Raw genomic sequence first — 18,822 nt, 5'->3', positions numbered from 1 at the left:
AGGTTCCACAAGAAGGTTATTGTGTGAATTAATGGGGCTGTTTTCTTTTGCTTTGCAGCCTACAGCATTGATTAACTCAAGCGAAATATGTCATCGTGACATTTTATTCTCTTCCTTGAAAATGGATCAAGGCAATTAGGAGGCTGGAGAAGCAGTTTACCTCAGCTGCATCCTGCCTCACCAGGGGCTCCTACGAAATCTCTTGGCACTTTAGGACTGTTTGGATTTTATATGTGGTTTGTAGCTGGGGTTTTTTTGCACATCAGTTTACTTTCATAATGAATCCAAGAACAATAAAGATGGGTTTCTGTAGTCACCATCACTTTCAAGGGGACAATGTGGTAATGCCTTCAGTGGTTGTTTAATGTTCCAATACATCTTTTCCCTCAACTGATGATGAAGCCATGAGCTGAGCAGCAGCTCTGTGCACTAAAACCCACTTGCTGTCCAATCCACCTGGCCTCTCTGCCATCAATTCCTGATGGATAAAACAGAAAGACTACTTTGCTTGCTGTTTTCAAAGTGCAAGATGGTGTTCTGAAAGCTGACCCAAGTGATTTCCATCAACATTTCTGCTGGGTAAGTTGGGCTTTTACAGTTATTGTGGAAAGTGCTAGCTATTCACAGGAGTAAAGAACTTCTCACCATGAGAAAGAATACTGCCAATAAAAATAATGATTTTTAGTCAATCCAGATATCATAATGCTTCCTGAATTATATTTTAGCTTTTACCAGGCAGGCTATCTTTCCCTGACATTGCCCACGGGGAGCAGCAGTCTTCCTCCTACCTTATACCTAGTGAGGAATAATTTGTGTAAGCCTGAGTGGGAGACCTAGTGTGCAAGAGAGATTAGTCTAAAAAATGGAAAGGTACAGCTTTTATCAGGCCCTCAGTGGCACTTACAGCTAAAACCACTGCAGTAGTTTTTTTTTTCAACCCCACTTTCATCTCATTTTCCATGAAAACTATTAACAGTGGAACTTTTTTTCATCAAAAATTTTCCCTCAGGCTAAAAATTCATTTGCTGCCCTCTTGAAATTCTTGTTTTTTGGACCTCAGGGGAGAAATGCAATATCTGAGGCTGGGATACTGCAGTAGCACATGTACAATATTCTGACAAGAAACTGGAAAGTGACTCTATTGTATTTGCATCTCACAGCAGCTGACATTAATGTGCAAAGTTAAGATAAATCCAAGCTATATCATAGATTAATGATCAATACTTAAGCAGGTTGTTTACTTAGTAATCAGAAAGGCTAATGATGATTAGTTCTGTCTGGAAATCTGCTGGCCTCCAATAAGTAACATTTTTAGCTCCTTGCATAAATGAATTATGTCTTAAAGCGGTGAAGGGCTTAAAACATAAACAAAATCTTTCCTTCTAGCTGTGTGTATGCTTCTGGAAGCCTCAGAGACAGTCTGTGTTTTTTTGTTTTTTTAAACAGCAGAAGGGCTTTGAAAGCTAAGCCTGTTGGAACAGTTGTGCGAACAGCAATTGGAAAGAGGGATGCTGTGAATAGAGCTGATCCAGAGCAGCAGTTTCAGCCTGGCATTGCCATTACCTGAATTGACTGCTGAGCAGTGCAGGCCCTTCTCCCTTCATTTATACAAGTGCTGAGTTGCTCCCTAGAGCCTGGGAGTGGGAATTGAGAGCCTCTGTGTTCCCTCTCCTTCCCCCTTTCCTTTCTGTGGTTTCTAGATGTACACAGTGCCTTGAGACAGCAGGGGTGCATGTGTATCCTGAGGCAGCAAATGAGGGGTTCACAAAATCACTTAGGAGTACTTATTTTCCAGCCTCTGTGCACTTTGTGCCTGAAACTAAAATAACACAGAAGAAAACATCTGCAACTTGTCAGAGCAGGGAGATGAGCAGCTCCCACAGCAGTGTGGCACCCATAAAATGGATGCTCAGGCAACCCAGGCTACAATACGTCCTTAGATTAGCATTTTCCAATCCAGTGGCGTGGGATGACATTTTCCCAGCTACAACTGGTGCCCAGGTGGATTCAGCAGCCCTTACAAAGGGACTTGCCAGGATTTAATCCAGCCAACCCTCTGGTTAGAGAGGAACAAAGAAAGGAGAGGCAAGACACTCTGGGCCAGTGCACCAAGCAGAGCAGCAGCAAGGCCAGGCTCATCCTCTCTCTGAAGGGCAGAAGTGGCTCCAAGAGGGTGCCCATGAAATGCTGCCAGCAGGTAAAGCAGCTGTGCTTTGAGCCTGGTGTCTGTGGTGTTTCACTCCTGGGAAGCTCCTCAGCAGCAGTCAGTGGTAGGATGGGCAGGGGAAGGCAGGGCGTGAGCGGGGCCACTGGCACCTGGCGAAGGGCAGAATCCTGCTGGGAAATGGTCACGGATTTAAAAGCCTGTAAGTGTGGAGAGCACAGGTTTGCTACTCACGAGGATCGTTTCCTGGAGCGGAGGCTGCTTGAAGGGAGGGAAGAGCTGGCACTGCAGGCAGTGCTGGGGATGTTGCTATGGCCACCAGGAAAGTGGAGGGGGGGCAAGCAGGAGTGCAGAGCGCTGGTGATACAGCAGCTGCAAAGCAAACCTCTATTAATCATCCTGGGGACAGTCCCTGCTGATCAGCAGCACAGAGCAGCCCAGCCTCCAGCTGAAACCTCTGACCGAGTTCTACTGCTGTTTTGCTGCACGTGAGCACTGCACCCATGCTGCTGGAGCAGAAGTGTAAAGAATGTGTGTGTATGTGTGAGTGTATGCATGGCCTGTGTCTAGGTCTGCTGCTGCAGTGTGGAGGGGGAATTTAGTTAACAACAGAAGCTATGCAAAATTTTTTGCCTCCTTTGGTCCTCCATAAGATGTTGCTAACCAAGTTGGTACGATCTCTGCTACGGTGCACTGGGCTTGCACGTAGCTGGAAAAATGTTTTCCATTCCCATGTATTATTCACTGTAAGATTTGAATATTTTATCTAAGGCAGGTTCTTGATATTTGCTTACATTCACTTTCTCTTTCTTTCCCTTTCCTCCTCCACAGCCCAGAGAATAACTAAGGTGAAAATACAAAGTCAGGATCTAACTTGTCTCCTGCAAGCAAGGAGAGTGAGAGATGTTGATGGAAGCTGGCTATAATTGAAAACAACTGTTATATGGAGAAGGCAAGGCTGGGAGATATGTGAAAAATCCTTGTTGCTTGCCTCTGTACTTTGAAATATGAGGATAATTTATTCTTAGGATGAGAGTTGCCACTATTGAAGAAAGGGATGCAGGCAGCAGAAACCTCTTCTCTAGGAGGTTTTCCTGCATTAAGTATTCTTTAATTTCAATTTCTGCTGCATGTAACATTTTGGCACTAATGGGACACATCCTCAAGTTTAAGAACAGTGGCTGAAAGGTGACATGTCCCTCTAGAGCTTACAGCTCTAAACCTGCTGGCATCTGTAGCGCTTGAAAGAGAACTCTGTCACCATCCCTTGTTTGGCTGTGTATGGCTGGACACACCACTTGATCCCGTGTAATCATGAGAATTTCTAAGTGGGAAATGTCTCTTGTTGTGCCAAATTGCCTTGCCATTTCTAATTGCAAAACCTTCCTTGCAGCCATGGGTAAGCAAAGGGGATTCCCAGCTCAGTCAGCAGGTTTTACAGATGTGTGGTCTCTGCCACTTAATGTGATGGCTTAGTTTATTCAAGTGCAAAGTTAGAACAAGCAAATGAGCCCTGGAAAGCCCTGCAACTGGCCGGCTGTAATCAGCAAGGTAGTCATGGATTCCTCCTAAAGCTCTTTGGATGGAAGCTGTGGCCTTAGGAAAGGAAGGGGTCCCAGAGGATGCCTAATCTTACATGTAGCATGAGTCTTCCTAACAGCCTCACAGCAAATTCCCAGAGAAATCCCAGCACCGTGGAAGTCAAATGGCTTCAAAAAAGAGGAGGAGTCTTTTTGAGTCCTAAGCCAGACCTTCCATGTTTTTGTTAGTCAGGTTGTTCAGAACAGAAATATTCTGCTTGAGAACCTGGGCTCAAGTGTCCCTCCACTGACATTGGCAGATATCACTGACTTAATTCTGACTTGATGCTAGTGGAGAAAACCCACCCCTTGTTATTTTATCCTGTGTAAAGACAGTGCGCATTTTAAAGTGCAGTTTTTCTGTTATAATGTGCCAACTGGACAAATATTCTGTTCCCTCCCCTCTCTACTGACACTAGCTGGGGATGAAGATTTTCTCTGTTTAGTCTGGTGAATAAATTGGTGTGGGCTTATTTGCTTGCTGTCTTTTTTCTCATCTCCTTGACTTTTGTGGTGGCAGCTGGTCTTTGGAGCATGAACAGCAGTTATCAACTGTTCAGACTGCAAGGTCAGCTCACTGCTGAAGAGCCAAACTGGTCTTTGAGTTTTCCTTAACTGGTGGAGCACCAACCTCTCTTTTGTAGCAGAGGTGGTTGCTAGCAGGAAATAACTCACCACTAACTCAAAAATAACTTTTGAGGGCTTGCATCATTCTCTTCCATGCTGCACATCCTCTGCTCCCATTATTTCTCCCAGGCACTGGGAGAACAATTTCTTCTTTTCTGACCTTTTAAGTCTCCCTTCTCCCAGCAGACACAAAAAAAGTTCCACCCAATGTGCTGATACTCTGCACTCTCCTTAAAATTCTCAATGCTGACTAGCCAAGCAGCTGTACAAGGAATGAAACAAAGAGCCTCGGATCCTCAGTGCTGGGAAATGTGGTCATGGGATTTTTTTGTAGTTACAAACTCTTTCACTCCCAAGTTGCCTTCATGCTGCAGCTGTACAAGTGGTTTCAAGCTTCACTGTATAAATACTCTTGGTTTTTTCTAATTGGAGAGGATTGTGATGAAAAGCTGAATGTTGCAATGGCCTTTCACAGAAGCACAAGTAACCTTTTAGAGGACAAGTAACACATTACAGGATTGAAAAGCTGATGCATTGTTCTTGTGCAGCCCCAGGTAAATGTGAGGGGTCCTAGCAAATGTGTCAGCTGTTCCACTTGAAAAAAAACAAACAACTTTGTCCTTTTCCTCCTGGCCCTGAGCCAAAGTGTAGCAAACCTCTGGTTTACCTTTCTACTGAAGCATACCAGATCATCAGCTGCTCAAAGGCAATCTTCTTTTATTTATATGCATTTACTAACTTTAGAGCCAAGGTCATCTAAACTGTGTACAAAGAAACCTATTCTGAAAGAAATTTCATTTCTTTGAGCCCACAGTTTTGAAAGGCTTCTGTCAAAATACAGGGAATAAACTTCCCAGCAAGTTCCCACAATCATGAAATGATTTCTTTCAAAATGAGAATATTTTATTAAAAAAAACCAGAAAAAATTATTAAAAAGTTCTAAAGTTCTAATCCCTAGTAATACAATATTTTTTTGAAGATTAAAAACTTGCTCATTAGAAATAGACAATCTAACAGGGCCACCTAGTGATATCCCTATAGACAAGGCACAGCAAGGACCATGGCAGATCCCAGCCTAATCACCAACCTGCTCCCTGCAGATGAGGAAGAGCCAAGAAGTACAAGCTGGTACCTGTATTCCCAGGCACTCTGGGGTTCCCACCAGAAACTGGCCTCAGAAATCTCTTTACAATGTCTTGGCTCAAACAGAGCACCTGCTCTGGATGGTTTAATGCTATTTCTAGGGAGAGGCAACCAATCATTAATGTTATGAAAGAGCCTGCATCAGAACTCACCTCCCAAAGCTCAAGGTTATACCTTCTCTGTAAAGGAAGGTTACCACATTGCTCCAAGGCAAAATTGTGACTAAATCCAGGTACTTTTAAACTTTCTTCCCTTTTTTTTTTTTAAGGTTTTCTGGCAAACCATATAACCACTTTACTGCTTTTTGCTGCCTGATTTCTCTGTGCCTATAAGAGCAGTGTGGTCAGCACATTGCAAGCTGCAACTTTGCATAAAAAGCTTGGCATTAGCTATGCTTGAAGGAAAACCTTTATTTCTCCTACCAATTCCCCAGCAGGCAGATGCACTTCACCTCCTGACTCATAACACTGTAAGTGTGATAGGATTCATGACCGAAGAAGAAGCCTTGAGACAACAAAGTTTAAGCGTTGAGCAGCTTCACTGGTTTCTCGTGGAACTCCCACCAACAGGCTGTTAGCTCGACACTGTGGTCAACTTTTGCAGGAATACAGGTGGGTAAAATCATCTTGGCTGCTCACCCTCAGCATTTGTGGGAGGGCGATTACGAGATCATTCAATGACTTAGATGAGGACAGGCCATGAGGTCTTTGCAGAAGTTGGCAGATTGGCCTAAGAGATCTTCAGTATGTATTTTCTGCTAGGAAAAAGCTAGGCCAGGTCAGCTGAGGCAATTTTCTTTTGGCAGCCCACTCTTTCCTGGGACTGTGGGAATGTGTGCATGTTTTCCAAGGAGCAAATCTGGTTTCAGTGATCATCTGATGAAGCCCACGCTTCATGTGCAATCTGCCTTCATCAAGCATGACCAAGGACTTGCAGTGCCTATACTGAGACCTGGCAGGGGCTCTACCAGGGGTTCCTACTGCTCTGACAGGTCATGGGACTTTCTTTGGCAACAGGAGGAATTCCTGATGACAGTTTATCACATCACTATCAAGGAGGTTGATGAAAATTCATTCAGCTGTCCTGGTGCTGGCTGTTATATTCCTTTTTTCTATGACTCACAGTTAAAATAATAGCATAGTTCTGCGTGTGTCACATTTGCACATAACTTGTACAGATTTGTAAGTGTAAAGATATATGTGACCTGGGCTTTATTTGAACATGCTTTTACTGATGGGGAAATTGAAATTAAACAGTCTTCAGAGTTTCTTGCTCCACAAGAAGGCAGAATCTCAAAAAATGAGTAGTTTCACTCTTTGCTCTCTTTGCCTTGGTAGCCTAATATTTGCAGAAGAGTATTATGTTTGATCAGATATTTTCCATCACTTAGAAAAAAATCTCCACTAGTAAATCTTTAAAGAGAAATTTAATTTTTTTTTAATCTAAGTTTTGGTCCTAGAAAGACATGATAATATCCCTTCTGTCTCCCAATATCGTGGAAAAAGCACAGTCACCATCTGTTTTGTAGGACATTGGAGCAGCAGAGATGATGCTGACTGATTCATCCAGGACTGGTTCAACAGCAGTGTCAGACAAATGGCCAGGACCCTGACTCTGTGGCCTGCTCTAGGGGCTGGAGCAAGACTCTGGGTTGTGAATGGTATGAGTCCCATCAAGTCCTCTTAAAGAAAAACAATTTCCATGATTTCTGGAAAATCATGCATCTGGCCAGCTGTTGTCCAGCATGCTTATCTTTTGTGTCTCTTGCATGTAGGAACTGCTGCATCTGGACTCTGGGATCTCAGAGTTACCTGAGAATATCCCGGGTGTGCTGCAAACCTCAGATGCCACACAGCTGAAAACAAGCAGCAGTCACAACTTCTCCTCTTAAGGGTTTTACTGGGGCACCCAATACCCAACATTCACAATATTCTAAATACCAATGTAGTAACCCAGATATTGGATCCCAGATAAGCTTCAAATATTTTGTATTAGAACAATGTAAGCTGATTACTTTTCCTCAATTCATTCAGCTTCATTTCTTCTAGGTAAGCAGAATTGCAAGAGCGGGATTTGATATTTAGCTGACTAAGTTCCACAAAGTCTGATGAAGCTAATGCAAATGAGGTGCATGGATTGTAATAGTCCCTGCAGAATGAAAGATGGAAATGCAGTATGTCACAACTGTGAGAGGTAGGGAATGACCACATTGCTGGGGTCTTGTGCATCTCTCAGGTCCATAAAGAGTTCAAGCAGTGGTTAAGACCTATAAATTCCAAAGCAGATAAGGACTTTGAGTGTGTTACAAATTAGCCATAAAATGCTTCTTTCAGTGGTTTTACTCATGAACACCACAGCTGGTTTTTTTTTCAGTGGTCATAGGAGATATATAGGAGATATCGCTCCTGGACTGCTGTTGTTTATGTGGCAAGACAAAACCAAACCATTTGTGCAAAGGGATGTTCTGCAATGCTGCAGCTGCCACAGTGAAACTCTTGCTGCACCAGGTGAGATGCACTGCATTCTGGGCTGTGCCGAGGAGAGTGAAGCATTAATTCCTGTGAGACATCTTGGTATTGTATCATAAATGAGCTACTGGACTTGGGCTTGAACACTTGAATTTAAATCGGTTCACTCAAGCACAACTTCCTTTCTCTTGGAGCAGGCAGCTGTTCAGTATCTGCCACAGCAGCACACCAGACTTGCAGTAAGATACCATGCTGGTGGAAGGGCTGATGGACATGTCCTGCACTGCTGCAGTTTGCTTGGTTACCCCAAAAAAGCAGCAAAGTCAGTAGCCAGCAATGCCTGGAAGCTGGGCAGAGAGCCTCCTTGACAGGGCACCTGGCTGGGTGTGAGGGGAAGGCAGGTGGGCAGGGATGGAGGGCTGGGACTCCTCCTGGCTGAGGTGGAGTTTCCCCAAAGCTCGTGCCCATTCATTCACCTTGTGTCTGCTCTTCCACCAGCAGCCAGAAAGGTCAGGCCTTGAAGATGGATACAAAGGCTTTCCTCCACTAACCCCTACTGTCACAGCAAAGATTGGGGATTTTGCCTGCCACAGTCTGAAACTATTTGTGAGACACAGATGCTATCAAAGCTCTCTTTGTAAATGGAGGGTGGTGTGTGCTTTTATGTTCCCTTCTTGATTTGACACCCAAGGAGATACAAGAGTGTCGTGCTGATGTCTTTCTGCTGCTGTGACACCTTGAAAATAGGCTAACAAAGTCACACTAATTCTGCCTCTTATAGTCAGATTGTCAGGGTTTCTTGTAAAGCTGTACATGCCATTTAATAAAAGTCTGAACGACTTCATTAGGCCAAGAGGTTTTCTGTGGCAATTATGCCAGGGAAATTGCAGGCTCTCTTTGCATTTATGGCACAGTAGAGTTGTGGTGTAGGAAAGGATGGCTATAGGCCACCAGTATGCTAAATTACTCTGAACAGGTCACACCAGCAAAACCAGTATCATTTTATTAACAGTCTGTCTGACCTGCTGCCCAGGATACAACATCAACCGGCTTTGTCACCTGGGTATTTCAGAGCTGCATCTTCTTTTCCTGCTTTTCCTGAGACACACCAGAGCTGTATTGCACAGAGGTCACTTGGGGGAGCAGCCAGAGATGAGGAACAGGGGAGAAGCACGAGTCAGCAGCACACAAGAGCTTCTGCCCCAGCCCTAGCAGGACTGAGTGATTAGTTTGCCCCAGGTAAACTGGGACATGACTTTTCACAGGGCAACTCTAACCCAGAATACATGGCTGGATTTGTAAGCAGAGAGATTCGAAGAAAATAAACCCTTTGAAACAACTTGTCCAACCCATTCTGAATGCACGTGTGTATGTGAGGGTTTTTCTTTTTTCTCCTCATCAGATTGGTATATGTGAAAATGGGAAAAACCCTCCAACCCTAAACACATTTAGCCTTAATATTCAAGAGCTAAAAATCTGCCCCCACTCAAACCTGTGAGATGTTTTCAGCTTACAGAGGCCTCCATGGCCCAGGGTATCAGAGTGTAAAATGTGTGGCCAGTGAGAGTGCACAGCACAGATCAGTGTTGCAGATACTTCTCCCTGCTGCTTGCAGGTGACCCTGTTGCCTCACATCCTCATCCTTGCTCCTGTGCAGATGAAAGTGGCCGTGCTAATCAAACCCAGGATTTGCAAGCAGTTTGTGAAAAGGGGCAGAGCTGTTTTTTCCAGAGGAAGGAAACTATGGAAAAAGAGCAATAATTCAGTGGTTTGACCTTGCACTGACTGCGAGTGGCCCTGACTCCCAGTGTTCAGAAGTGAAATATGGAAAGCTTTTTTTTCACAAGTCACAGAGTAATTGCAGAGGAAAGAAACATCCTGCCAGCCTTAAGCAGGTGGGAAGATGTTCAGGTCTTGGCTGCCATCCCCCTGCTACCACATCCAGCGGTCAGCCCCATCTGGAATCCAGTCAGAGGGAAAGGGCCTGAAAGGGCTTGAAAATGTGTTTGTTTGGCAAAGAGGCCCAGCTCCAACAGTCACTGCAAGTGCTGTTCACCTGCAGGAATCACACCCCTTTTGCTTCCTCCTCTCATTACAAGGTCATGCCCAGGATATATCTCAACCAAAGTTTTATTTTTTCAGGTAAAATTTAACAGGTTTTAATTTGTACTTTTATCCCTTCCCTTTTGCACTTTACCTGAAATGCTTTCACATGTTTCTTTTACAACACAGATATACAAAAGATAAAACAGGATAGGAATAAAAAAATTAGCAAGAATCTGGTCAAAATCACCTTTGTGGAAGTAAATAACTAGATCAACAGTATTGCACACAGCAGTAAAAGATATTAGATGGTTGCATTTGATGGAAAATTGTTTTCATTCAGCCATTCAGCAGAGTGAGTCCAATGTCAATAAAAACAGTAATTCAGAAAATAATTTCTCTCACTATATTTGGAAACTGATATGCACACTCATATAAATGTGTGTGTGTGCTGACTCTGTGTGTATGCCTCATACACCACTACTTGATTTTATTACTGCCTTTCAGCTGCATATTAGCTCATTGCTTCATTTTCTAACTAATCAGCATCTGTAAACATCATGAACATGTTATTCATCTTTTTTAATCATCCATGTAGATGTCAAATGGAACCTATCCTGAAGAGGGGTCCTCCCTGAAAGACTTTGCCATATCCCTGATGACCTAAGGACTTTGACTTTACCAGGCAGATGGCTGAACCTTCCCTCTGGCCATTACCTTTGTGGGTGACAGATGACAAAGTAAATCTCTTCATAAAAGCACCTTTCCCACATCTCTTTTTTAGGCAGCATTGATGCTTTACATTTCTCTGAAATGCAGGCTGCATTTGCTGGGCAGGGGTGTAAAGTTTGCTGCAACTAGTCATGTAATTTGATTTATCTAAAAATCCTATGTTGTGTGCTGACAACCAGCACACTGAAGCAAGGCTATTCTTTTATATGGTCAGCACATAAAGCCACATGTCCTGGAGTAGCCTATTTAAAAAGGTGATTTATATCAGCCCAACCTCTTATGGAACTCACACATTTGTCCTGTGATACCTTCAAATTCTGCATTAGCTATATTGCTCAAAAGAAGATAAACAGAATTTGAATGATTACCTAGACACTAGCTCACTTGCCTGATGAGGTAGTTGAAAGCCTTTCTATCTTCTGTAGCATTTTGTTTCCTTTTAGATTTTTTTGTTGTTTTGTTTTTGGTGTGGTTTTGGTCTTGGTTTGGTTTTTGGGGACCTTTTGGCCACTGGCAGATTGTCCAGAGATTGGTACTAAATTCTTTATTAAAATATAGTGTTATCTCTTCTGAATTTATGTACTCAATTCAGTACCCAGTATAATTTGGAAGCAGCTCAAACTGCATGCCTTTAATGTGACAATATATTGTCTGGTTTTCCACCTTTCTCCAGTTTCCTCTGGATACATCCAAAATAGCTCAGTGTCATCAGGAAATCTTGGAAATAGAGCTCAATTTCAAACAGTGGAGAACTGTTTATGGAGCTCAATGTTCTCCTGTCTGCTTTTATTTTAAGCACTCATGTAATGTTTAATTGAGACCAATACAGCTTCATTTTTAAGTCAGTGTTTAGGTATTGATGCCAAACTGTGAAGGCCTCACACAGCTCTGTTATCCTCTGTATCCTTGAACCCTGGTCCTGCCCAAAAGATGCGAATATTTCTTAAGTCGACACCATCTCCTGTGCTGCTGAACAGGCTGCTGGCACTGCCTTGTTCCTGGAGCCTGGGCTTCCTGTTGCATAAAACATTTGCAGATTTCAAAACCAGTTTAAGAAATATTTCTGTTTTTTTTCCTAATCCTTAAACCAGCATCCTGGGGCTTTGCCTAGATTGCAAATATCAAAGAGCTGATTGAAACGCTCTGGACTCTCTTGACCTCATAAGGAAAGCTCTGTAATTCTTTTGTTATGCAGGCATTAGTTTCTCCTGAGCTAGGATGATTTATGGACAGGAGAGGACAGTTTTGTGTGTGAAAAGCAGTAGAGTTTCTTTTAGGAGGCAGAAGTTCCTTTGGGCCTTATCATGTGGATGATGACTGGGTTTGTCACTTGCAGCTTCACAGCAGTGCAACTCCTCATGGGCTGCAGTGGGTCTCACTGGTGTACATGCACCCAGCCTCCTGTGGTGACTGCAAGGTTCCTGACTGCCTCTCGAGGGGGCTGCATTTCCCAAATACACACGCGCTAGGTGCGGGTGGTGCAGCCAGAAAAGCTGCTGTTTATGCACAGGTAAGTCCACAGCCAGGTGCAAGACTCTGTGAAGTAACAAGGGAGGTAGCCTCCTTTCACGCTCTGTTTTCAGGAACAGGCTGGAGCACAGCAGCTTTAGCCACTTGTCCCCTGGTTGGTCTGGACTGGGGCAGGGACAGAGCAGCGTGTGCTCAGAAGTGATAGCCAGGAAGTGCCAACATTTTCATTGTCCTGCTGTCCCCTTCCATAGGCATCACGTGTTTCATGCTGAGCATCCCTAGCCTAGAGTAGAAATATCCCCCTATCGGCACATTGTGGTGATAGCAAAAAACAAAACAAAACAAAACAAAAGAAACAAAAAAAAAAAAAAGAAAAAATGAAAAAAGCAGCCCAGACCTGTGTGAAACTGCCAAATAATCAAGACCCCTCATCACAAACAAAGCAGTGTTGACCCAGGGATTTAATTTAATTAATTTAATTTAATTCAATTCATTTCCAATTAACCGAAACTTGTAATATCTACTTTGGCTATTGAGGGGAAAAATAAGGGGCTGATCAATAAACAAACCCTGAAGGAAATGTCTTTCTTCCCCTTTCCCCATAGTGATCCAACAGTTCTTCTCCACCTTTCCTGGTCCCTACCTCCCTGCATGTTACTCTCAATCCCTCCCTGTCCCTTTGAGTGAGGTGACAGGTGACCCATGAGGTTGGGCTGGTCCATAGCAGAGATTTTTTTCTGCTGACCCATGGGCTGCAATCCCTCCAGGGTCCTCCTCAGCAAAGAGATCCACCACACAGGTGTGTTTCTCCTGCCCTACCCCCTGCTGCTTGCCTTCCCTGTGTAATTTCCCACATTTTGGAAGTCACAGCAGTAAAGTGTTGTTGTACCTCTGCTGTCCAAATTTATTCTCTTCTTGACACATGAAGCCTTTTCTTCAAATAAGGTTTTGTCTCTTTTCCTTGAGCCACTGCAGTTTGTCCACACTGGCTCAGAGGGATTTTTTCCCACATTATTGGTGGTCTTCAAGTTTCTTTTAGTGTTTCTTTTTCCAGGTGGAAATGCTAAACTTGTAAGATTTAAGGTCTCACTTTGAAAATTCCTGGCTGAATAGTTCATATTTTGACACACATCAGAACCTCTCCTTTTCAAGTATTCAAAGTACATTTTAGGTGTATGACTCTTAAATATCTTCTCTCAGGTTTATGTGAGAAATTTGTAGAGTGTGTGCTCAACTGAAGGAGCACTTCTTTGGAGTTTACTGTTGAATTGAAAAGGTTTGAATGTTCCCTGGAAAATACAAACTGCTCAGCACGTAGAGCAGTACCCCTGAGTCACTGTGATGCAAAAATAGTTGCTATCTCTTTTCTTCCATTCCTCTTAAGGGACTCAAGACACAGCAGTGTGTTTATATTGATTAATTAGTAACTGTGCAACTTACTACAGTTTTTGAACTAGCTATGAATGCTTAATCAAACATGGCAAAAGACTGTAGCAGAGATATCTGCAAGATAGTCATGTAATGCAAGGAATGATTTTTTTGTAATAATTTCACTGACAGAACCGTGCTTTCTATCTACATTTAGAAATGGATAAGGAAAAATATTCTTGGCCATTTAATAATATAGGGAAGATACTGGCAACATGTCTATCCATTCAGGTCAAAATTCCCCAGCTCTGTTGTTTGTGTTTGGATGCAGGTATAAAAAGGCTCCTTTTTGGTGGGCGAAGAAGTCTTTGCAGATGGAAAACACTCCAGTCTACGACCTCCACTCCGCTGATCCAGAAATATACTTTTGTTATTCTTAAGATATTGTGTCTTTGAGAAGAGACATATCAGCTTTATCTCCACGTTCCCAGATCCCTTTCACTGCAGGTAGGTTGGTCCTGTACAAATTATTGTTACAAAGCTGTATGGTATAAAGCAAATACCCTTCCTGATTGAAGCCAAATGTACGTGCATGCTCAATGAATGCATGTTGTCCTGAACTAATGGCAATCCTCACAATGGTTCTGCTGTGGCATGGAGGAGTGAGGAGGTTGACACAGGCTGCCACTTTTACAGATGGGTTCTTCAGAGGTTGCTCCCACATGTTGGATAGCACAGCAGGCAAAGTCATCCTTGCTGCAGAATCATGTGTGAAATCCCTTTCCAAACACATGTAGTTGCTCACAGTTGGCCTGGTGGAAATGATCTGTGTCCCTTTCTGATTCTCAGAGGGCTTAAAACAGGCAGAAAACAATGGATAGTCTGCCCATTCTATGCCTTGAACATGAGGTCCTGGGCACAAGGCACTTACACTGCAGATGCCCTGAAGAACCCCCCAACAAGTGCCCTCTGGATATTGCAGCTGCCCTGGGGTTTGGGGGATCACTGCAAGCTGCCTGCCAGAGGCTGGCAGGAAGCAGACATTGCTCACCCATCTGCACCACCATCATTCCACCCCTAAAAGCCCTGCTGCCCTCGGGCTGTTCAACAGGGCTGCTCAGGGGCAGCTCTGACACCCACCAGTGCTGGGGTCCTCCTCAGCTGGTTTCTGTTGTGGTGTGGGCACAGCTGCACCATGGCTTCAGCAAGGGCTCAGCCCCTGAGTCTTTGATTTTTTTCATCTTCGGCTATCAAGAGCTGGGCATTTGCTTATCCAGTCTGAGGCTTGTTTTATGAAACTTACCTCTGTTGAAACATGGCTTTTCTGTGAAGTTCTTTGATCTACATTGTGCTGCTTTGGGAAAGACTGGACCAGTCCCATGTTGCTCTGTGTTACTTCAGTGCAGTGCTGGTTGTTGTACCCCAATTTTTATGGATGGGCCAGGAAAAGATGGTGGCGGGTCTTATAAAGTCTAAATATTAAATATTATTTTGCTGCTCCTCATGAGGATTAAATCACAGGAAAAAAAAGTACTTGTACCAGGAGCCCAACCAGTGTCATGTGTCTGCAAAGACACATTCACAAATCCTTTTCCAGCTAAATCCCAAGTATAAAGTAAGTTAAAAGAAAAAAACTAAACAACAACAGCCGGAAAACCAAAACCAAACCAAAGCCCACAAAACCAAAAAACAAACAAAAACAAAACAAAAAAAAAAACCCAAAACAAAAACACCCACAAACAAACAAAAACCCCAAAGAAACAACAACAAAAAGCACAAAAGGAAAAAAAAAACCCTACAGCTTATCTCTGTTGTATATTAATATCTGAGCTGTTTACTCACACGCGCAATTGCTTGGGACCTGACTGTGCCGCAGTCATTGAACTTCCTCTTACAGATGAAATGAAAGTTGTTTTCATGAAAATTTTCTCTGACCCATCTACAGGCAAAGTCACTGCTGGCTTTTTTATCTTGTCTTCACATACTGCTGAGATAGCAGTGCTGAAGCCAGAAGATGCTGAAATGAAAGATTTTGCTGTCTGTTTTGTCACAGTAAAGGGTTGTAGAAAGGAAACATTTGAGGGTGGTGACTCCAAGAAGTCATCCCAGCATTAGTTTCTGTTGCAGGAGTGCCAGAAATGTCTTAAAATCAGTTTGGAGGTGATATGCATGGCAGACAGATCCAACTCCAACTTCTATGTGCTTTACTAGCAGTTAAGAGGCTTATTTCCCAAAAAGTTTTGTCTGTTTGGAATATGTTTGCAGGGAGAAAACAACTAGCAAACATTTAATATACAACAAATTGAGCTGGATGTAGCTATTTGCTGCTGGTTCTGTTCTTTCGGCTGCACCAGCCATGGGAATAAATCAAACCTGTTTCAAAGAGGAACGCACTCCTAGTCCTTAGATGTAGAAAAGCTTTTTAAATTCAAAGTGTACCTTGAGAATTACTGGAGAACCTGTAGAAAAAATTTGTGCAGACCTGTGCAAAACATCTCATTCCTTGCACCTGAGGAAAGCAAGTGATGCAACCTTACTTAGCATTACAATTGACAGACACTGACAGCTGAAGATAAAATAAAATTATCACCTACCAGTGGAATATCTGAGATCTTTGAACATGATGTATACTGACTTCTTAGGAGTCACCTCTATCTGTTGAGCATTTTAAAGAATGGAGCGTCTTCATAAAGAAGTGGGAGGACATATCTATTCTTCCTCCCCAGCACCTCAGTTGTGTCATCCATTACACATGAGAGGCCAGTTTTGCAAATAGTGCAAATGATTGTTAACTCTATATTGGTGAAAATAAAAAGATCATTCTGATTTATACCAGCAGGCTTTTATTTCATCCATTTCTGCCATTAAAACATGAGTGTAAGGACCTTAACTTTAAGGATTTTCATGGCACAAGTATGTCAGCAAGCTCTACCCTCATGGGTACCTCACTGTTGTATTCCAGCCCTTGCCACACAAACTGCTTTGGGCCATGGAAATACCACAGCAGAGCCAGCAGGTCCTTTGCCCAGGCACCAGTGATTTACCAGTTATTATCCCATGCCAAGAACAGAAGCCAGCTGAAGTGCTCTCGACTGTGGGAGGAGACTGAGCCAAGCCTGCTGCACAGTCAAGGATATGAAACTGGGGAGAAATTGGTACAAATTGGTCAAACTCCCCCCCCCAAACCTGACGCCACTGAGGATGTGAAAGGCGGATTTCCTAAAATGTGAAAGGAATTACTCGTTCCACCATCATCAGTGGCTGAAGGCAAGCACTCATGTGATTGAATTAACAAAACTACTACCTTTATAATGCTGTGGTTGAAGGTTCTCCAGGGAAGACACTGACTCATAGGACTACTCTTGCTCATCCTTTTCAGCCTGAGAAGGGGAAGGACGTGTGCAAAGGTGTGACATTTGAATCTCAAGCAAGTGGGAGAGGTACCCTTCTTTCACATCCTAACTTCAATGTCAGGAACAAATTGATATGCTGGTAACTTCCAGGATTCTAAATATGAATGTTTGCGTTAGTAAATTAAGTAGCCTTATTTTGCATGAATTTTCAAGTTCTCTTCTTATTTCCCCCTTTGTTTTAAAAATAAAAGGTCAAAAGTAAAGCTGAGCAAGGAATTTGAGTGGGAAGGGGGATGAAATTGATATCTAAACTAGAAATTTGGAGGGAGAAATAATTCTCTTTCATTTTCTTTTTGTTTTGTCAGGGTTTTTTATTTTAAAATGAAGGAGGGAGAAAAGCTCACCAATCTGACTCCATAGAAGGCCTTTTGTATGAAACCTGCTCCGTGAAGTTTGGGGGTTATTTCATTACTTTTTGAATACATTTTCACAATTTATGTTTAAAAATTTTATGCCCAGGTGATAATATGAAAGGACTATTATATTTTTATTGAGAAAACCAAAACAAACTGGCCCCCTAATGTCTTTGTTTTTGGCAAAAGGTGCTAATTTGATTTACTTTGTGTTTCTGGTTTCTTTAAATAGAGATTTGTGTTTCTGGTCAACTTTGTTATACATCTACATCAATGCAGGCAGTGTGTAGTAATAAGAAAGAGAAAAATAAGGATCTATTTTCATAACTCTCAGAAGAATTTTCTAAAAACTTGTCTTTCTGCTTTCTAGTTAATTGAAATTTTCTTCCCTTGATGCACTACTTTCAAGGGCAAAACCAAAGGGCATTTTCTGAGCTCAGTTCCCATGAAGAAATGTGCATATTTGTCACTGCCCACTGCCTGCAAATGTATCTTCTGAAGATCCTTCCTGGCTTTTGTCAAATATGTTTGTTTTGATTTTTTTTAAATCAACTGTTTTCTCTGTTGTTTTACTTATGCAGTTTAACATGCACACAAAGAGCTGTATGTTAACTATAACTTGAAATTACCACATAGCCAAATCTCTCTTAATGTACTAAAGTGTATCCTTTCTTCTTCTCTTAAGCCTGCCCAAAAAATCCCAACACCAAGAGAAATTAAAACAAAAATCCAAACCAAACCCTACAAAAAAAAAAAAAAAAACAAAACAAAAAAAAAAAACAAAACCCCAATGAAGGCTTATCAAAATTTAGAAAAAAATAGTTAGCCTAGTAATGTGCAATAAAAAATTGAAGCTCTTCTTGTTCTCTTTCACTAGAGGAAGACCTTCTTCCCCAAGGCAACCAGATCAGATAAAGGACCTTAGTTAAAAACCTACTTATCATTATTGCTTGGAAATGTGCTGAAATTTCAGTAATGTGTCCTGTGATAAATTTACAAGCAGTTGTGCCATTGCTTCTCACTGTGTATCTATACAGACTCTTGAGGTGTGAAAACAGATAAATCCTGGGTAAAGAAATCAAATTTTTTTTGCTGTCTTAACCCTAATAAATGGTTTAGAAGAAGATGAGGCATGCAAAAGTGTCTCTGTCTAGGGGAGATACTTATCTGCAGTTATATTCTAATTACTGACACACATGGATTTGTTAGAAGAACTTTATGCTTCAGGCTGTGGGTGGAAAGCCCAATGACAGTAGTACTTGCATATTCTCCCAACTGATCTTCCATGTGATGGAATAAAGGCAAAATCTAGGTACATACACTCTGGAAACATACATACATCACAGAATTTGAAGGAGTGTGTTTCATAGTGTCGTGCCAGAATCCCATGTAGAACCCTTACAAACTTACTAAATTACACCTGCTTTGAAACAAGGGTGTCAGTCAAGAACTCTGCTGTAG

General features: G+C 42.4%; 1 long non-coding RNA gene across 4 annotated transcripts; it reads left to right on the top strand.

Moving 5' to 3' along the window:
• Positions 1-2,425: 2,425 nt before the first annotated feature.
• LOC115493812 (uncharacterized) lies at positions 2,426-18,121 on the top strand. Of its 4 annotated transcripts, XR_012054029.1 has the most exons (6): positions 5,688-6,125; positions 7,043-7,174; positions 7,563-7,707; positions 13,927-14,102; positions 16,975-17,035; positions 17,314-18,121. It is a non-coding gene; the product is annotated as an uncharacterized lncRNA (long non-coding RNA). The 4 variants fall into 4 exon arrangements; XR_012054027.1 differs by lacking the exon at positions 16,975-17,035 and having other exon boundaries at positions 5,689-6,125; XR_012054028.1 differs by lacking the exon at positions 5,688-6,125 and adding an exon at positions 2,426-2,652 and having other exon boundaries at positions 13,927-18,121.
• Positions 18,122-18,822: the final 701 nt, after the last annotated feature.

Source organism: Taeniopygia guttata, chromosome 2, assembly GCF_048771995.1.
Source record: "Taeniopygia guttata chromosome 2, bTaeGut7.mat, whole genome shotgun sequence".
NCBI lineage: Eukaryota > Metazoa > Chordata > Aves > Passeriformes > Estrildidae > Taeniopygia > Taeniopygia guttata.
This window is presented reverse-complemented; position numbering and strand designations above follow the sequence as displayed.